Source organism: Ursus americanus, chromosome 13, assembly GCF_024610735.1.
Source record: "Ursus americanus isolate L20-20 chromosome 13, mUrsAme1.1.p, whole genome shotgun sequence".
Lineage (NCBI taxonomy): Eukaryota > Metazoa > Chordata > Mammalia > Carnivora > Ursidae > Ursus > Ursus americanus.
This window is the reverse complement of record NC_142139.1, coordinates 1,471,104-1,488,553: the sequence shown is the minus strand read 5'-3', so window position 1 is coordinate 1,488,553 and position 17,450 is coordinate 1,471,104. Positions and strand designations below refer to the sequence as shown.

At 41.5% G+C, this 17,450-nt stretch overlaps 1 long non-coding RNA gene across 1 annotated transcript; it reads left to right on the top strand.

Annotated features, from left to right (window-relative positions):
• Positions 1-226: 226 nt before the first annotated feature.
• On the top strand, positions 227-16,676 carry LOC148109041 (uncharacterized). The gene is made up of 4 exons (XR_015726430.1): positions 227-266; positions 1,197-1,275; positions 14,859-15,084; positions 16,082-16,676. It is a non-coding gene; the product is annotated as an uncharacterized LOC148109041 (long non-coding RNA).
• Positions 16,677-17,450: the final 774 nt, after the last annotated feature.

The window sequence follows — 17,450 nt, the reverse complement described above, 5'->3', positions numbered from 1 at the left end:
TTGGTTTGCAGAAAGCTGTCATTTCCTGACAATGAAAGGTGCTTAGAATCTGGAAGGAGGAAGACAGGAAGGCAAAAGAAGCCAGGGTAGCCTAGAGCAGTGGTTCTCAAAGTGTGTTCTCTTCATCAGCGCAACAGCATCACCTGGAAGCTTGTTAGAAATGCAAATCCTGGGCCCCTACCCAGACCTATTTTATCAGAAACTTTAGGGGTGGGTTCGGCCGTCAGGCTCAACAAGTCCTCCAGGCGATGCTCCTGTCTACTAAGGTATGAGAACCACTGTCTTAGAAGAACCGCCTGCCACTCCTACCCCATCCAGGCCTAGGTGCAGATTACTGCTGTGGAGGGCTCTTAACAGGTGTTTGAGGAATGGAACAAGGGGCTGTTGCGACCCGGGCAAGGCTTGGCAGGAGGTCGAGTACCAGGCCCTGGCTTCAGCGGGCAGGGGGGGATGGCATGCTTCTCATATCCGTGTCCCCCACACTTGTACGGGGAAGGTCCTATTCTTTCTCTCCATTTGTCTATGGTCTGGTTCATTTCTCCCAGCTGGTGGCTCTGGGAGTCCTGTGTGTTGCTTTCCTGCTCGCTGGTCCCCTCGGCGCCACCAGGTGAAGAAACTGCAACAGTTGCTGCTGGTTCACAAACTGGTCCCTTTTAACGCAGGGCAAGGCGGGGAGAGCACGAGACTGGTAATAAGCAAGGAAACTCACAGAGGAAGATTGTCGGGCTGGCTGCAACAGGAGTAGATCTCCACTGGCTCCTTCCGAATCTTAAAAGTTTATCTAGAGGCTTTAACATCGTTCGGTGGCCTATACTCTTCAGATAGTCTCAACGACACATTGCTCTCTGAAGACCACTTCCTTGAAACGTTGGAATGGTGGGTAAAACGTGCATTTCAAGGACAGGGGAGGGAGTTAGGAGCCTCCCACTGACTGCGTTCAGGTTGTAGGTCACCCGGTGGTCCCATCCCCTGGATGACCTCTTCTAGCAGTTGCTCATTGGTGGAAGGGGCAGTGTATGAGCTGCAAAGGAAGGGGAAGGAGCTGGGGAGGCTCCTGGAGCAGGTGTGGCAAATGCTGGAAAATGGTGGAGCCATGAGGGAACCAAGTTTCTGAAGGTGGAGGGAAGTGTTCCCAGAGGAAGGCTCCTTACCATCTATAGAACCCGTGCACCCTGCATTTCCTTTATCTCCACCAGAGACTGACATTCTCAACAACTGAAGTGGTCCGATGGGAGGCAGAACACATGGAAAATCAGCAAAGCTAAAAAACAGCAGGTACGGGGGGGGGGGGGGAAGCACGTGGGGACGTCAGGGTGCAAAGGCTTGGCAGAAATGAGCTGGAATGCTTTGGTGAGTTTGGAGTTTTGTTTCCCTTTCTGTCTTGTTCCATCTTGTAGAAAAGAAGGAGAGTTGTTCCACACGTGGTGAAAAACCTCGAGAAGCAGGAGGCAGTAGTTTTCAGGGAAAATGAGGAACTCAAAAGTTGCTGACCGTGCTAGACAGGGAAGTGATTGAGCTCCTGGGCTGCCCTTGGGACATACTCACTGAGTTTTCATGCAGTGGAAAGAGAGAAGAATAAACCTTGGGTCAGGCTCCTGATGCATAAACAGATGGTTTTTAAGGGCTCAAGGCAGGGGAGGGGGGTGAGAGGGTCAGGGTGGTGTTTTCTCCAGAAAATTACCCTGTTTAACAGAAGTCAGCTGGGAAAGAAGTCCACTTTCTAGAAGGCTTCTGTTTGTGTTCTCCAAAACTTTCAGCTTGATGGGTCATCTGTGCTGAAGGCAGTCAATGTTTCCTCTTCTTTCCCACTCTATGCCACCTCCTCCTCCCTAGAAAGCTCACCTGCTTGTGGTATTTGTGAAAAACTGACAAACCGCGTCAGCTCAATGTCTGAAGTTCTTAAATAAGTGGTGATTTCGTTTTGGTGCTGCCTGAGGGAAGGGTGAGGGTGGGGAGTCAGGGAAATGCTGAGATGTCAGAAGTCAGATGCTCATGACTGAGACACCTGGGGACCCCAAGAATTTCTGATTAAAAAGAGAAACCCGTATATCAGAAAGGTTTCTTCCACTCGCTTATCCTTCACAGATGTGTACGGAGTGATGTCTGTCCTGGTGGCAACTATGTATTCAGGACGTGGCAAGTACGAAGGTGAATGCCAACCTGCTCAGGATGAGGAATAGGTTGAAAATATCCTTAAGGATATTCAGTTTACTGAAAAGAAAAGGATCGCGCACCCCCATACTCCTATGTGGCTACAAAAGCTCCACGTTTGGAACTAGTTTTTTAGAGAAGTGTTCTCTGACTTGCCTCTTTTTAATATCACAGTTTATTTTTGAAATCTATATCTTGCTGTGTTGGTGGGTTGACTGAAATATTTAAGTATCTCTTTTTCAGGAAGATTGCAAGAGTAGTATGCAAAAAATTTGAGGAAGTATATCTGGGAATATTTTTGCCTTTGCATGTGAATAACTCATTTCGGTACCATAGAATTCTTTTAAGTGTAATTGACATACAATGTCCTATTAGTTGCAAGTGTACAACACAGTGATTTGACCTTTCTATACATTTACAGGAAACTCACTAAGATAAGTGGTTACCATCTGTCACCAGGCATTATTACAATGTTATTGACTATAGACTCTATGCTATACTCTTTACCCCTGTGACTTATTTACTTTGTAACTGAAGTTTGTACTCTTAATGCCCTTTACCTATTTTGCCCATCCCTCACCCCCGCCCCTCTGACAAACACCAGTTCTCTGTATTTGAGTCTGCTTCTGGTTTTTGTTGTTCTTTCTGTTTTTTTAGATTCTACATTCTTGGCTCACAACTTTTTCCCTGAAATTTTCATACTAATTGCCGCATTGTTTCTTGTATCTGTTGTGTTCATTAAAAAGCTCAGGGATGGGGTGTCTGGGTGGCTCAGTCGGTTAAGCATCTGCCTTTGTCTGAGGTCATGACCCCAGGCTCCTGGGATCCAGGCCGTCTGTCTGCAGACTCCCTGCTCAGTGGGGAGCCTGCACCTCCCCCTCCCTCTTCCCCTCCCCAAAGCTTGCGCGCTCTTTCTCTCTCCTCACTTGCTCTCACTCTATCTCAAATAAATAAGTAAAAATCTTAAAAAAAAAAAAAAAAAAAAGGCTGCCCCCCACCCTTCCCCCTGCACCAATATCTCCCCATGATATAACCCAGCGTTCATTATTTTGTTACTTTTCTTAATAGATTGTGAGCCTTTTCTATCTGCTTGAATCTTTCCTTAGTGTAGGAAAATCTTCTTGGTATGTACTACATTTTGTTTTAAGCCAGGTACAAAGGTGTTCAAAAACATTTATTAAACTAATATTCACACCTTAAATATCTAGGCTGTCTTTCATACATTTTCCCGACTTCATTTGCTGTTATCTTTTTAATCTAACTGTGAAAGATTCCCTGCAGTTGACTTTCTGTAGTTGGATCTGATCTTTGCTGTTTCTAGTGCCATTTAAAATGTCACTATACTATTACATTGTTTGTTTTTTTCACTTCACGTTAGTGTTCTTTTTATCTCCGGTCTTGTGTATTTTCTCTGTGTCTTTGATCCCATTAATTCTCTTTAATTTCACTGCGGGTGATGTAAATGATTGACCTTCATCTCCCCGTCTCGGTTTGGCCGCTTCCCCCTGTGTGTTCACTACCGAGCTGGAGCAGATCTGCTGCTGACTCCTGTTTCCTCCAAATAGTGTTTACAGGGCTTTTCCTTTTAGAAGTGAAGGTGTTTAACTGAATTCTGTTAAATTTTCATTAATTTATCAGTCTGAGGAGTGTGTGGAGGAAGATAAGTACATCTACTGGTTCCTTGGGACTGCTACGGTAAGGCCTGAGGCCGCGTTTCCTATAACCCAGCAGCAGAATGCTCCCAGAGCCAGCCCGACCTTGTGGTAGAAATATGGAATGCTCTTCTACTCTGGGAGAGTGTATTTCCAGTTGGAAAATTCTGCTACGTTGGTGAAAAACAAGATCAGAAAAACTCCCATTGCAGGTTTTTATTTGGTATGAGCAGGGCTCCCCTCTGAATGAGGTATCCTGGCCCTTGTTTGTGCTGGTGACAGGAAGCCAAGTGGGGAAGTGCCAGCCTCACCTCTAGCCCTATCACCTCTGATTTAGAAGTATTTGTTTGTTTCTCCCCCTGGGCTTTCCTTAGTTCTTCCCTGTGTCCCATTACTACTCTTGGGGAAGGGCAATTAGGCATGTATTGAGCCCTTTGAGCTTTCATTATACGCAGCAAAAATCCTTGAGGCTTTTGCCCTGCTATGTTGAGGTGCACCCACATGCTTGTGTGTGGTCTGGGGGACTGAACTTCAGGATCTCTTTCCCCCTGTTTCTAGTGTGCCTTTCTGTATGCAAGAGCTGAAAAAATAAACACCTGTCCCAGCTACTCTCTCAGCTAGAGTTCTCAGCGGGACTTAGGCGTCTCATTCGGACGCACTTGCCCGTCATTTGGAAGAGAGGAGGGAGCTGCTGGCTGTTCCGGCTTCTGCTGGCAAATTGAGTTTTGTGGCGGCTTCCTGGTTAGGGGGTGTCAGCTTCCAAGTTCTGCAGGTAGGTGCCTGATGACAAAGCCGCGCTTTCTTCCGGGCTCTGTTCTGCTGTGCGATTCTCCGTCATTTCTGAAAACTCAACTGTTGATTCAGTTTTCTAACGATTCTGAGAGCCATCTGATATCCTGTACAAACTCTCGCTGTTGAAGTTAATCAGATTCACTAACTGCCTCTGGAGTTTGACCAATGTGAACTCCAAGGTAGGATTTTTTCCTATTCTTATTTTTCCTTCAGGATTTAGCGGAGTTTCTGGGAAGGATTTTGGGTGGCTGCTACCATGCCACCATCTTGTCTGAAAGTCTTTTTTAATATTTTTATGTATTTCTTTATGGGTTGTCTTTATGTATTTCAGATCAGTTATAAAATTCCAGATATTTAATCAAAGCAGCCTCTGTGTTCACTCTCATCCGCATCTTTGGGAGTTTGCTTAGGAAGTAAGATACTTTCTTGGAGATCTCATATGACCCTTACATCTTCAAAGCCTTGATGGTGGTATAAACCCCATTTTACTTTATACCAGAAAACCTCTGCATGGGTCGTTTTCTGCTAGTGTATTCTGTGGAAGAAGGCTTAATTTTGTAACCATTCTGAGTTCTTGATGCCATGTTTTTTGGTTTTTTCCTTCTGCTTTCACCTTAAATGTTGTTCATTTTCTTGCTCTCATGGTCTTACCCTCATGGGTAAGCTTGGTGTGATGGGAGAAACTGAAGTAAATAGACCGATGGAGCAGACATGAGTTTTCTCTATGTATGCATCTCTCAGACCTGAGAGTATAGACGGGGTGGGAAGGAAGGTTCCCAAAGGATGAATATTTAAACTGATTTTGAGGAAGCTGTAGGCTTCAGCCTAGTATAAAAGAGGGGTGACAGTGAATGCTCTGTTTGAGAAGTGCAGAGACTGATGCAAGAAAAACATGGGTTCTATAAACGGTGGGCAACTCTCAGAGCCAGGGTATGTATAGGGGGGAGCTCAGGGGAAGTCCTGGCAGCCACGTTAATAGAAGGTTTGTGCGTTTTACTCGTGTGGTGTGAACAGAACCCAGAGACCCAGGGTCCCACACAGCGCAGTTTCTTTATGGAGTGCCATGTGAAAAAGCTTAGTCTAATCACAGAAGGGCATTAAGCAGTTCTGATTTCTACTTGTGTTTCTCAAAAGAACACTAAAGCCCCCAATTCCTATTTTTGAACACCTCAAGACTGGCCTTGCATCTCTCATTCTCCAATTATTTCCTGGCATCAACCTTCATCTATCTCTTCTTTCCCCCTCACTCCCCAACGCCCCCCATTCCCACCCACCTCCTTTCTCGTCTCCTTATTGTTTTCTTAAGTCTTCGAGTCTTTATCCTTCTCTGGTCCTTTCTTTGGCTAACCACTGGATTCGATATCCCAAAGGACCCAAAACAAGCCTGCAGGAGGTAGAACTTTCTTTAGAGGGCAGGGACTAAGAGCTAACAGGAAGTATGTGCATCCAGTGGCCTGAGGAACTTGGACTTCAGAACTTGGACATTAAGAACTTTGACTTTATTCAGAAACCTGTGGCAGACATGGAAGGACTTGTTTTTTTTTTAATGTTATGTTAACCACCATACAGTACATCATTAGTTTTTGATGTAGTGTTCCCTGATTTGTAGTTTGCGTGTAACAGCCAGTGCTCATTGCAATTCGTGCCCTCCTTAATACCCATCACGGGGCTAACCCATGCCCCCACCCCTTCCCCTCTGAAACCCTCAGTTTGTTTCCTGGAGTCCATAGTCTCTCATGGTTTGTCTCCCTCTCTGATTTCCGCCCCCTTCATTTTTCCGTTCCTTCTCCTGATGTCCTCCATGCTATTCATGGAAGGACTTGTAATCAAGGAGTGACCTAGGTTTGCATTTTAGAATATTTACTTTCATAAGATTGTCAGACATAAACAGATACTTCAGTTATATAAACCTGGTAAGTGCTTAGCCTTTATTTATTAAATTTACATATGTTCAGACTCCTCTGTCCTAACATGGGATATAACGGAATTTGTAATTCCAGATAACTTTAAACAACTTGGCTAAATATAAATAGAAAATTGAGGCCAAGGAAAAATCTCTCTGCAAAAATAAGCATTATGGTTTCTTTGACTCAGCTTCAAGCTTATCTCCAGGTTGCCCAGTTTCCTAACTAGAAAGAGGAATATAAGGGGAGAAGGAACTACTTTCGCAGAAGGAATGTCTTCCAACCTTGAATCGCATGGGAACTTTTTATGACTGGTGCACGGACTACTGGAGCTATCAACCTTAACACATTATAGATATTATGGCAATGGCTTTCAAAGATGGTTTCTTAGGGGTGTTTTGAGAAGTTAAGGACAATACAATAAAATGTAAATTTAACGTAAGGCTGTAGGGTATAAGATTCAGAGAGTATGAATGGTTTGCACGTGCATTAGCTCTCTTGTATCTGTTAACTCTCTCAGATTTGTACAAGGAACAACTATGGAGTAGGATAGATGATACTTTCGTCTGGAAGGATTTTAAAGCAGATGTTTTAAGTTTACTTTTGACATAGAAAAACATATCTGCAGGACTGGCAAAGCCTGATTCTAAGAATTGTGCTGTAGAAACATGCTTATGCTATAACCATTTGTAGTAACTGTTTTGCTATGTGGTATGATCCTATAGTGACCAAGTGAGTTTTGAGGAAGTTTGCCAACGACCATGGTTTAGGGTATATGTACCCTTTCTTTCCTGCAGCGGATCAAGGTAGCCTCCTGGTTCATGAAGGAGTGCTCAGTAAGACATGCCGTAAAGCCATCCTTTCAGGCATGGTATCCGGTGGAGAGGTATGGAGATTAAGACATGGGGCACGTACCTGCACACAGTCAACCCGCAGTGAATCTGAGCTCCCGTTTCCTTCCCAAGGCGCTAGCTCCTCGACAACCCTTGGGTTGTCATTAAATCTGATTGCCGTGATGAATGTAAGAGGTCGACTATGTCTAGCACACCAGTGAAGCCCCTTTTCCATTTTTTCTTTTTCATTGGCTGTGGTTTCTGGATTCTCAGAGAGGAGAAAGGTGAGCTTGCTGCTTGGAAAGCTATCATGGAAGATGTGCTACTTGAAGGAAGGAGAGTTGGGTTTCGAGAAGTACTGTGATGACCCAGTCAGAGATAAAAACACAAAAGCCAAGAGATGTGTCATGATCAAATTCTTGTGAGAAAAGCGAGAGCTCATCTTTGGGGGATAAAAGTAAATACTCCGCTGAATGAAACTGGTCAAACCTGTTTTTTTAAAAGTCACCAGGGATACATAAACTACCAATGTATGTAGTGTAAAGTGAAGGGAGGGACAGTTCAGCAAACCTTAGTGATACAGAAAACAATTACATGTTTCACACCCATTAGGCTGAAATTTTTTTGCTATTTTTATACCACAATTCTGTAATAGTTCCCCTTTTTGCTACACTACAATGTTGAAATGTATTTATTTTTAACTTTTAGGTCAACATTCAATATCAACGAATCAGAAATTATTGTCATACACCTGGGGGGAGTTTCACAAGTATCAAAGGAAAAACTTTAAAAATGTACTGTAGATATAAGAAAATAGAATTCCTGGTCTTTTGTCCCTTTTTTTTTGAAAACAGGAATATTCTAAAGACAATTTTCTCTCAGTCTTAGAATCGCAGAGGAAACTTTGATATTTAGATTTAGTTCAGGAAACATGTGAATTCTAGATCATCAGTCGTACGGCAACAAAGGTGGAAGTTTCTTAAAAATATGTTTGAACAGGAATATTTTCATGCAAAGCATCTTATTTTTCTCTGAAAGTCATGCTTTGCCAAGCAACCAGTAATTTCATTTTAGTATTTTAATCAGTATTTTTCTCTTTTCCACAATCTGTTGATAGTGGTGGGAAGTTTGAACTTGACACTGTTTAGCCATGCAGATCTTGAAATTAGTATGTCTTTCTCAAGGGGGACATCATTTGAATAGGGAATCAAACTGTTGATTCAGTATAGAAATACTGAAGGAGCAGTTCACTGTGACATCATAAAACATTCAAAATGAAAATTACAAGGAAGTTGCAAGGGAAGGAAAATGCCTTAAGGTTCAAACCCTCAAGAAAAATTTAATAAAACTAGAGAGGTAATTTTCTGTAGGTCTAGTAATGACTCCCTGTTAAACTTTAAACTGAAAAGAAAGCATTACTGTCTTGGGGGTTTTGTTTTTTGTTTTTGTTTTTTTTTTGCTTTTTGTTTTTGTTTTAAGTTTAAAGACTATAAATGAAATGAAACACAATTTAAACCACTTTTTTAAAGCTTCGCAGATGATTCTAATGTCCTGCCAAAGTTGAGAAATCTTGCTTTCTTCTTGACATAGGACCTTCTCTTTGGCACACTTAGCCAGGATTCCTGAAAGTAAAGCATTTCCTAATTTCATATCAAGCCAATATTAGAAAATATCTGTATTAAAAATTCTTCTCCTGGGAAATGGGTTTTTAGCTACTGTGCCCTTGATTGTTCTGTTCTACTCAAACCATTTTCTGTGAACTACTTTACCTCTTCTGTAAATCATCCTCTATTACGTCCCATCACTTCCTAACTCTTGACTCTGTAACTTCATCATTTTGACAACTATTACTTTCCTCACCTCAATACGCTACTTCTCCTTCTTTGTCTTTTCTTTTGGCTCCTATTTCAACTTTGGCCATTTCCACTCTCTTTGTTAAGCAGCTCTGACCCATTGCCATCCCACAGGCTTCTGTTCTGCCCACACAGTATTCAAACAGTTTGAGCTGCTGTTGGAGATTGTGAAGGCTTGGCTCCTGCTTGGACAAACTTCCATTCTTCTATTCATCCTGCCAAATCCCTGTCTACATGTAAAATGTAGTGTGAATTTTGCTTCCTGATGAAATGATTAAAAATACCAGTTACCCTCCCCCAATCAAATGAAAACCAGTCTTTATAATAAAGGACATGTTTCTAGAGAATACGGCTTGGTTTTGTCAATTTCGTAAGGGTACCCCAATGATGACTTTAGAATCCTCTAGGGAGACAAAAAGCACTTGAAAGTATCCTTTTGCTATAAAAATAATCATAAAAGCTTTCTGAAATCTTCAAATAGGATAAACTTTAAGGCTTAAGTATTTGACAACTGGTATTATGGTTTCTTCAGTGAATTTTATGTAGAGTTTGGTTCCATGTGTTTTTTTCTCTTGCCATGTCTAGGCTACTCATACAGTGAGTTAAAGGACTTAAATGTTTTCTAATGCCTGTAAAAAGAAACAAACAATTTATAAGCATATGAGTGGGCCATGTGGCTTGGCTTCAGCACCTGTGAGAGGAAACTTGCGGTCATTCACAGAGCACATTAGCAGCGAATCCAGAATGGGACTTCAATATGAAGAATCCCAACAGGAAATGTGCATGAAGAGTATCCAAAATGAGGCAGGTGATATTTTTCTCCCTGTCAGTTTTGATTGGACTTCACTCAATAGCACGTCTGCTTCTGCAGAGCACAAAATTCAGAAAGAGATGTAAACATCCTTAGGAGTTCAGGGGAGAGCAACCAGGAGGAGGGGGTCTCCAGAGGAACAAGTCAATGAATGGGGTTGTTTGGCTGGCAAAGGAGAGAGCTTACCAGGGAACATAATCACTGTTTTCAATATTTGAAGGGCTTGTGTGTGGAAGCTGCACCCAACTTGTTCCATAGATGCTAAGGGAGAGAGGCTAGGGACACATTTAAAAGAATTCATGATATAAAAAAAACCATGATCTCCAAGAGAACATTTCTGATATTCTAGGATATACATGACTTTCCTACACATTGATTTCTTAGTGAATTGTCTCCCAGTTAATTTAGAATTTCATAATAGGCTATTTATTCTTTACGACAAGTTCTGTGATCTTAGGTTATTTAAGTTACCTTGGACTCTGTTCCTCACCTTGCCACATAGTAAGACCTATGTAAATGTAAGACGTTATCCTCATTGTTGCCTAGCAAAGCCATTTTCAAAAGTGTTAAATCCTTAACATGACTTAATGTGTACAGAAAAGAAAAATGATTTTAATGATCTGGGACAAGTTGTTCTAATAAGTGGGTGAATAACAAGGCTAAATTTCCAATATCCTAGCCTTATCTGTACATATGATAATTTGAGTAAATTACCTCTACCCATTCAAATGCACATCTAAGAAAATATTGCAGGTGAGTATCAAGTATCATTACTCAGGGCAAATGCAGGAACAGAGGTACAGTTATTTCCCTTGATGAGCAAAGCCGAATTCAGGATGGACATCTTTTGGAAAGTTATTCCTTTCCTATCCAGTGTGAGATAATCTGGGGGGGGGGGGGGGGAACCTGAAAAAAATGGTTTGAACTTTTCATTGCTTTATTTTTTATTTTAAAAGCTTTGAAAATGAGTAAGATTTCCTTAGTTAAGAACATTTCTGAAAGCACTAGGTGTGGGCAACATTTAAATAGGTATAAAGAAAACATTAAAATATAAAGGAAAAAATCTCTTATGAGGCGGGGCAACTTCAGAAGTATTTACAACTGAGGGGCGCCTGGGTGGCTCAGTTAGTTAAGCATCTGCCTTCGGCTCAGGTCACGATCCCAGCATCCTGGGATCGAGTCCCTCATCAGGCTCTCTCCTCAGCAGGGAGCTTGTTTCTCCCTCTCCTGCTCCCCCTGCTTGTGCTCTCTCACTCTCTGTCAAATAAAATCTATTAAAAAAAATATATTGACAGCTGAGATAGACCCTGGCAATGTGCACATAGATTAATACCATTTTTTTTCTTGTTAAGAGACGGCCTAGACTGTACACTCTGAATGGTCCTCCTAACTGAAGCAACTAATATGTGAATAAAATGGGGGGGAAAAGTCATAAAAATTTCAGAGTAAAGGAAAATAACTGAAATCCTATGCAGATAAAATCTCTGTAAATATATTCAGGTCCTTTATTTCATGTATGTAGAAAGCTCTCTAGAAAACGGTTGCTTCTCACAGAGCAGGATTAAGAGGTCTGGCTTAAGGTTTTTCGTATTTCTAGAATTTTCCATACTTCTCAGAATCTCCATAAAAGTATTAATGCTGCAGCCCCAGAGTTCCGTATTTAATTGGTTTGAGGTGGGGTCCAGATCCCAGTAATTCTTAAAGTTCCCCAGTGTTTCTAAGTCGTTCCGAGGTTGAGGAAGCTGCTCTGGTATAGACTTTTGTTGTTGCAGATTAACAACCGCCTCCTCAGCTGGTGAGGCTTGGTTTCCTAAGCAGAACTGCACCGTTCCTTACTTTGGGTCTTGGGGTACACATCGATTTCCTGAACTTGTCAAATCTCTGCTGGTGACTCCAAATCACTACAATCCTGTCTCTACCCGAGGTCACGAACCGTATCACCAAATGCTTATTGGACATTTTTAATGTCTTCCCTCAAATTCCCCATGTCATTCCCACAGCATTAGCAGTCCCTCCTGCGAGAGCCTGCAGCCATCTTTGACCTTGCCTCCTCCCCCAGAATTCCTTTCCTCTCCCTCTGACTGCTCCTCTAAGTACAACTCTTCAGCCTTTCCTACCTGGAGTCCATCCCTTTACCCCAGGCTCTCACTAGCTGGCATGGTTATTATTTGTAACCGCTTTCCAGCCTTCCCAAATGTAGGCCTTCTGACCTTTGGTGTAGCCTGTGTATGCCTAGCAGATGAATTTAAGCATTGCTTTAATTTCATTCCCACTTTCTATCGATTCTTATTTTTTAAACTTTTTGCCATGTCTAAGGTCTGCATAATTTGACCTAAGACATTCCACCTGACATTGTTTAATGTCATTCTTTTTTTCTGGAAAGTCTGTCATGTGTGCCCCACAGCATGCTTTGATTAATTCAGTGTTTCCCAAAGTTGATGCTTCTCACGGATGACACTTGAGATGATTTTGGGTGGTATATGAATACACTTCAAGAATGTTTAGTTATATATTTAAGTTTAATGTAAACCAGAAAAATGCACATGTACTTCAAATCATGATTTGACAGATTTTTATGGCTTAGACTGAGACTAAAGTAAATATTCAAGTTTTTTAAAGGATCAATTTAAATGAAATGTTAAATATGTAATTTGGGAAAAACTGAAGGTGATACATGAATAGCTGACATCCATAAAAAGAGTTATTGATGTTATTTTCACTTTCTGGAATATGGTGGGACAGATTCTAACCATTCTTTCAGGCCTAGTTTAACTTCAGAAATCTTCATAAAGTCAACCATGCCAAACCTGCTGGAGAGATGTAGAAGGATGAAGAAAAACAAAAACCATTGGTTTTGACCCAGAACCCTAGTAACGTGTGAATGCAAGGTTTTGTTGAACGGGGAGCTGATGTGGTAGCTCCAGATGGGCGACTCATTTGAGTGGCAGAGGGATGAAAAAATAAAGCTAGGATCAGTACTAAAGGTGAGACCCAGCTGAGCATTAGTCAACTCTCTCCTAAAAGTTGGGCAAGTGCAGACTGAGAGAGAAACACCAGAGCCGTAGTCTTGCCATAGCTTTTGTCTTCTTGTGCACCACCTCCTTTCCCTCTTCTACCAAAACCCTGCCCTAGTGTGCATTCCAAATGTAGACCAGGGACCAGGAGCTAGTCTTGGGTGGGAAGGGTGTGAGGCAGAGATATGGGAGGTGAGAAAACGTGCTGTGGGCTGCTATAGCTTGTCTGGTTCCTTTATGCTTGAAAAACCAGTCCTAGAGTACTTTGGGGAAGAAGCCCAAGGTGGCAATTAATGCTATTCATCCTCCCCCACTCCATAAATAGAGGCTTTTCCCATGGCTGAATCATGGTTAAATCATAGGATGTTTGTTTTTCTTTTCCTGTACTTTCTCCCTCAGGGATCTCCTGTACTCCCACGTCCGCCATGAATGCGCCTGACTAGATGGGAGTCCGGTAATCATGGTGCCTTGAGCTATCCCTTCCTCTCCCCTGGAATTAAATCAGTCAACTGTGAAACCAGTTTTTCACAATAATTTTTAGTGGTTTCACTCTTTATCAAACAAGAGGAAGAAATTCAAGTGAAATCGAGTGTGTGTGTGCGTGCGTGTGTGCGTCCATGTATGCATGTGTGTTAGTAAAAACTGAACTGTTGGGTGTTAGGTTTTACTTTTAGCTCTGCCTTTAACAAGCTGGGTGTGTGCAGCTCATTTCCTCATCAGTAACATGAAGTGTGGGACTAGAGCACCTCTCGTTTGCTCCCAGCTCAATCAGAGTGAAGAATGTTTTTCTCCTCAGTTTTATTAGAGTGTTTCTCTGTATTTCCTTAAATCTTCTGTGGACTCACTGCTAGATGCGCTGGAATCAAGTCTATCAACTGCTGTAAAAGGCTCATTGAAGAGGCGGGTGGTTAGGCTTATTCCAACTGCTAACAGCATTCTGGGTATCGAGGGGAGAAAAGTGACTCGTTTTATCAGCTCCTGGTTTGAATAAGAAGTGGGGAGTGTTCTGAGAAGTTGGGACTAGGAGGTAAAAGGATGTTTTGAAACCTGAAGGTAGGCTGCTTGATTACCAAAGCAAGGACATCAAACTTGGTTAAGGAATAATAGTCCTCTGCAGATGGGCTTTGAGAAAATCTAAACACAACCAATTGGACATTTCTGGAGATCTGAAGAAATCTGGCGTTTATTCTTCTGCCTCAGGGAAAACTTTATATTTTAACATATGAAGCTCCCCCTTCTGCTAAATTCTTCTGGTGTTTGAGAGCTCCTGATATTATGCATTATACGTCTGACTGTTCCGTTTCCAGAGAACACTGACATACTTTAAATGTGTATGGTGTTTTCTAGGGAGTTGAAGAACATTCTGATTATATACTATCGGGGTGTGTGTGTGTGTGTGTGTGTGTGTGTGTGTCCGTGCCCACACATGTGTGTGTAAAAGTTTGCAACTCTTCATTTTCTTTGGGAAAGCTTAGTATTTAACAAAAGAATACTCTGGATGGTCGTTCCGCTTGTGTACCTGACAGGTTAGAATTATGCTGAGAGATTTTCATGTGTCATTATTAATTTTTTCCTACATTTTCTGTCTTGGCATGAGAGGTGCTCTGTGATAAGTGCTTGTCCTTGGGAACCTGAATGATCTCAGAATGATCATTCCTAACAGACCTCTTCACCATAGGTTATCCCTGCACTCATGCCCAAACCACCCATCGTTTTCCCAGGAACATGACTCAAAAGGCTTCATTTCAACAATAAATAACACTGTCTAACATTCTAGCTGAAAAGAAGGGTTCTATCTCCCTGTGTCATGTCATTCTTTCCAAGGAAGATTTTTTTTTTTTTTTTAAGATTTTATTTATTTAGGTGACAGAGAGACAGCCAGTGAGAGAGGGAACACAGCAGGCGAGTGAGAGAGGAAGAAGCAGGCTCCCAGCAGAGGAGCCCGATGTGGGACTCGATCCCGGAACGCCGGGATCACGCCCTGAGCCGAAGGCAGACGCTTTAACGACTGCGCTACCCAGGCGCCCCTCCAAGGAAGATTTTTAATGAAAAATACTCTGAAAGAAAAATTCCTGTAAGTCCAGGATGATAATTCTTCTTTTCAAGGTGTTCAGTACTTCCACAAATGAGCATTACAAAGTCTTTGTTTTACTCTGTTTCAAGAACAGCAATAATAGTGGATATCACTTGTCGGGCAGACACTGAACCCTAGGAGTTTGGCGTATTAACTCATACAGTCCTCCTAACAAACCCACTGGATCACGATCCTTATTTGGCAGATGAAATGAGACTCCAAGAGGCTAATTACCCTGTCCAAGGTCACAGAGTTAATAAACTCTTGCGTCCCTCCTTAACAAAGCTTACGCACCTTATTATACTACTTGGATTTTCTTAAAGAACTCTTTTTTTGCCCATTTACAAGGAATTTTTTAATTGTTTAAAGAACAGATATCTGTATTCAAGTTCTCATTAAAAATGATTTGTTTTTGTTTTTGTTTTGGAATTCTCTCAGAACACAATCAGAACAAGCCACAAACGTGTATGCGTAATTCACAAAAACAATGGATAGATTTGGAGTAGCAAGTTAGGTTCTGGTATGATCATCCCTTTGGCGTTGGAAGGAACTTTTGAAATCTCATCAAAACATCTGGTGTGGGGATTCCCTCTGCCATTGCCCTTAGGGGAACTACTTGAACTCATTTAGTAATGGGACATGCAGAACTTTTCAGGCAGAATTTTACATTTTTGGACAGCTTGAATGGTTAGTAATAACACTATGCATTTATATACTCTTTTTAGTTGACCTGTTACTCAGCCCTTTAAAAAAATCTTGTTTCATTTATGAAAGCTTGTCCTTATTTTGAGTCCAAGTCTGTTCTCCCATTAACTGTAGCTCCTAGGAACGATGGAAAGTTTTTCTGTATAGAATGTGAGTAAGGAGGGGGACATTGTTGTGGTGAATAATTTCTAATTTAGTATTCCTAATGTATCTTTTTGCAAAGGTGGACCTATTCCTCGTAGATCTCACAATAATGAGTATTTGCCTTCCTCTTGTATGAACCCTTCCACAGCTACAAGGCCAAGAGCTTTGCTGATACAGCTCTGTGTACCCGCCCTTTCCCCCCACGCCAGCCACGGAAAAACAGCCACACAGAGGACAAGAATGTTTCTGACCAACAATAACAGCTTGACACTTCAGCAACACTAGGTTGGCCTGTAAATAGAGAATTATAAAGTAAATCCTTGGTAGCTAAGATTGTAGTTTAGTTTTAGAAATTAATTTTAACTTTTTACTTACTTGTTAATGTCAATGTGGGTAAACACACAAAAGAACCTTGTATTACATACCCTTAATTGTACTTTTTGTGCTCTTTTATATTCTGAAGGCTTGGTAATTGGAAAAAACCTAAACCTCGTGGTTTTTTTTTTGGGGGGGGGGTTTCCTTCTGATTTAGAAAGGGGTCATATTTTCCTAACTTGAGACCTTTGTGTATATGTAAGATGTATCCTTATTTTTTCTGCTTTTCTCATTCTTGTGTGTAAGATGTAAGTGTGTAAAAGGGAGTGTGTAATCAGATATAGTTCAGACAACACAAAGGCAAGATTCAGATGAATAAAATCATGTGATTTTGCTAGACGTGGTTCTAATTCCTGCATGACTCGAGTCTGGAGCGCGGTTGTCATGGCCCTCAGTTAAGACAGAGTCAACCACACTGAGGGCGCCGCTCTCCAATCAGCTTCATGTCTCCATAATTGTTATTTGATAGATGGATTTTACCTTTGTAGGGAAGTATGCTCCAAGATCAGAATTCAAAGTTTGAAATCTACCCGATCTTTTCCTTCGTCAGAGAAGATTAGACTGGTCTGACAGGACTTTATTCAACCATGCTGGTTTCTTTTGAGAATCTCCTCAAGGTGTTTGCCCATTAATATATTTTCCTGCTTATTTTTCTCCTTCAGAAATGTTGGTCATCTAATACCAATGGATATTCTTTTCTCTATAAGGGACATGAGCAGTTAGTCCACTCTTTCTCGGTTTCCTTCTCCTTCCTGTACTAGTTCTGTTCTCTCTAATATGGTAGCCAGTGGCCTGTCTCTGAGAGGCAACTTAAAAAATTACACAAGGAATCAAAATACTTTGTGTACATATTTTTATGTACTGAATTTACGTGATAACCACAATTTGAGTTCTGTGTACTGGATTTTAATCCTCAAGTCTGAGTTAAGTGGCATTGTCCTCATTTTACAGCTAAAGACTGGTGATCAGAGTGGTTAAATAACCTATCCAATATTGTTAGTAAGCAATAGAGCTGGACTCAGGTAGTGGAATTATAAAAATACGAAATACGAGGGTGGTGAGGTAGTTGGGTAGAAGTTAATGTGAGGGGCTGTGCAGAAAATTGGCCATATCTAATCTGAACCATACTGGGAAGTTGGGGA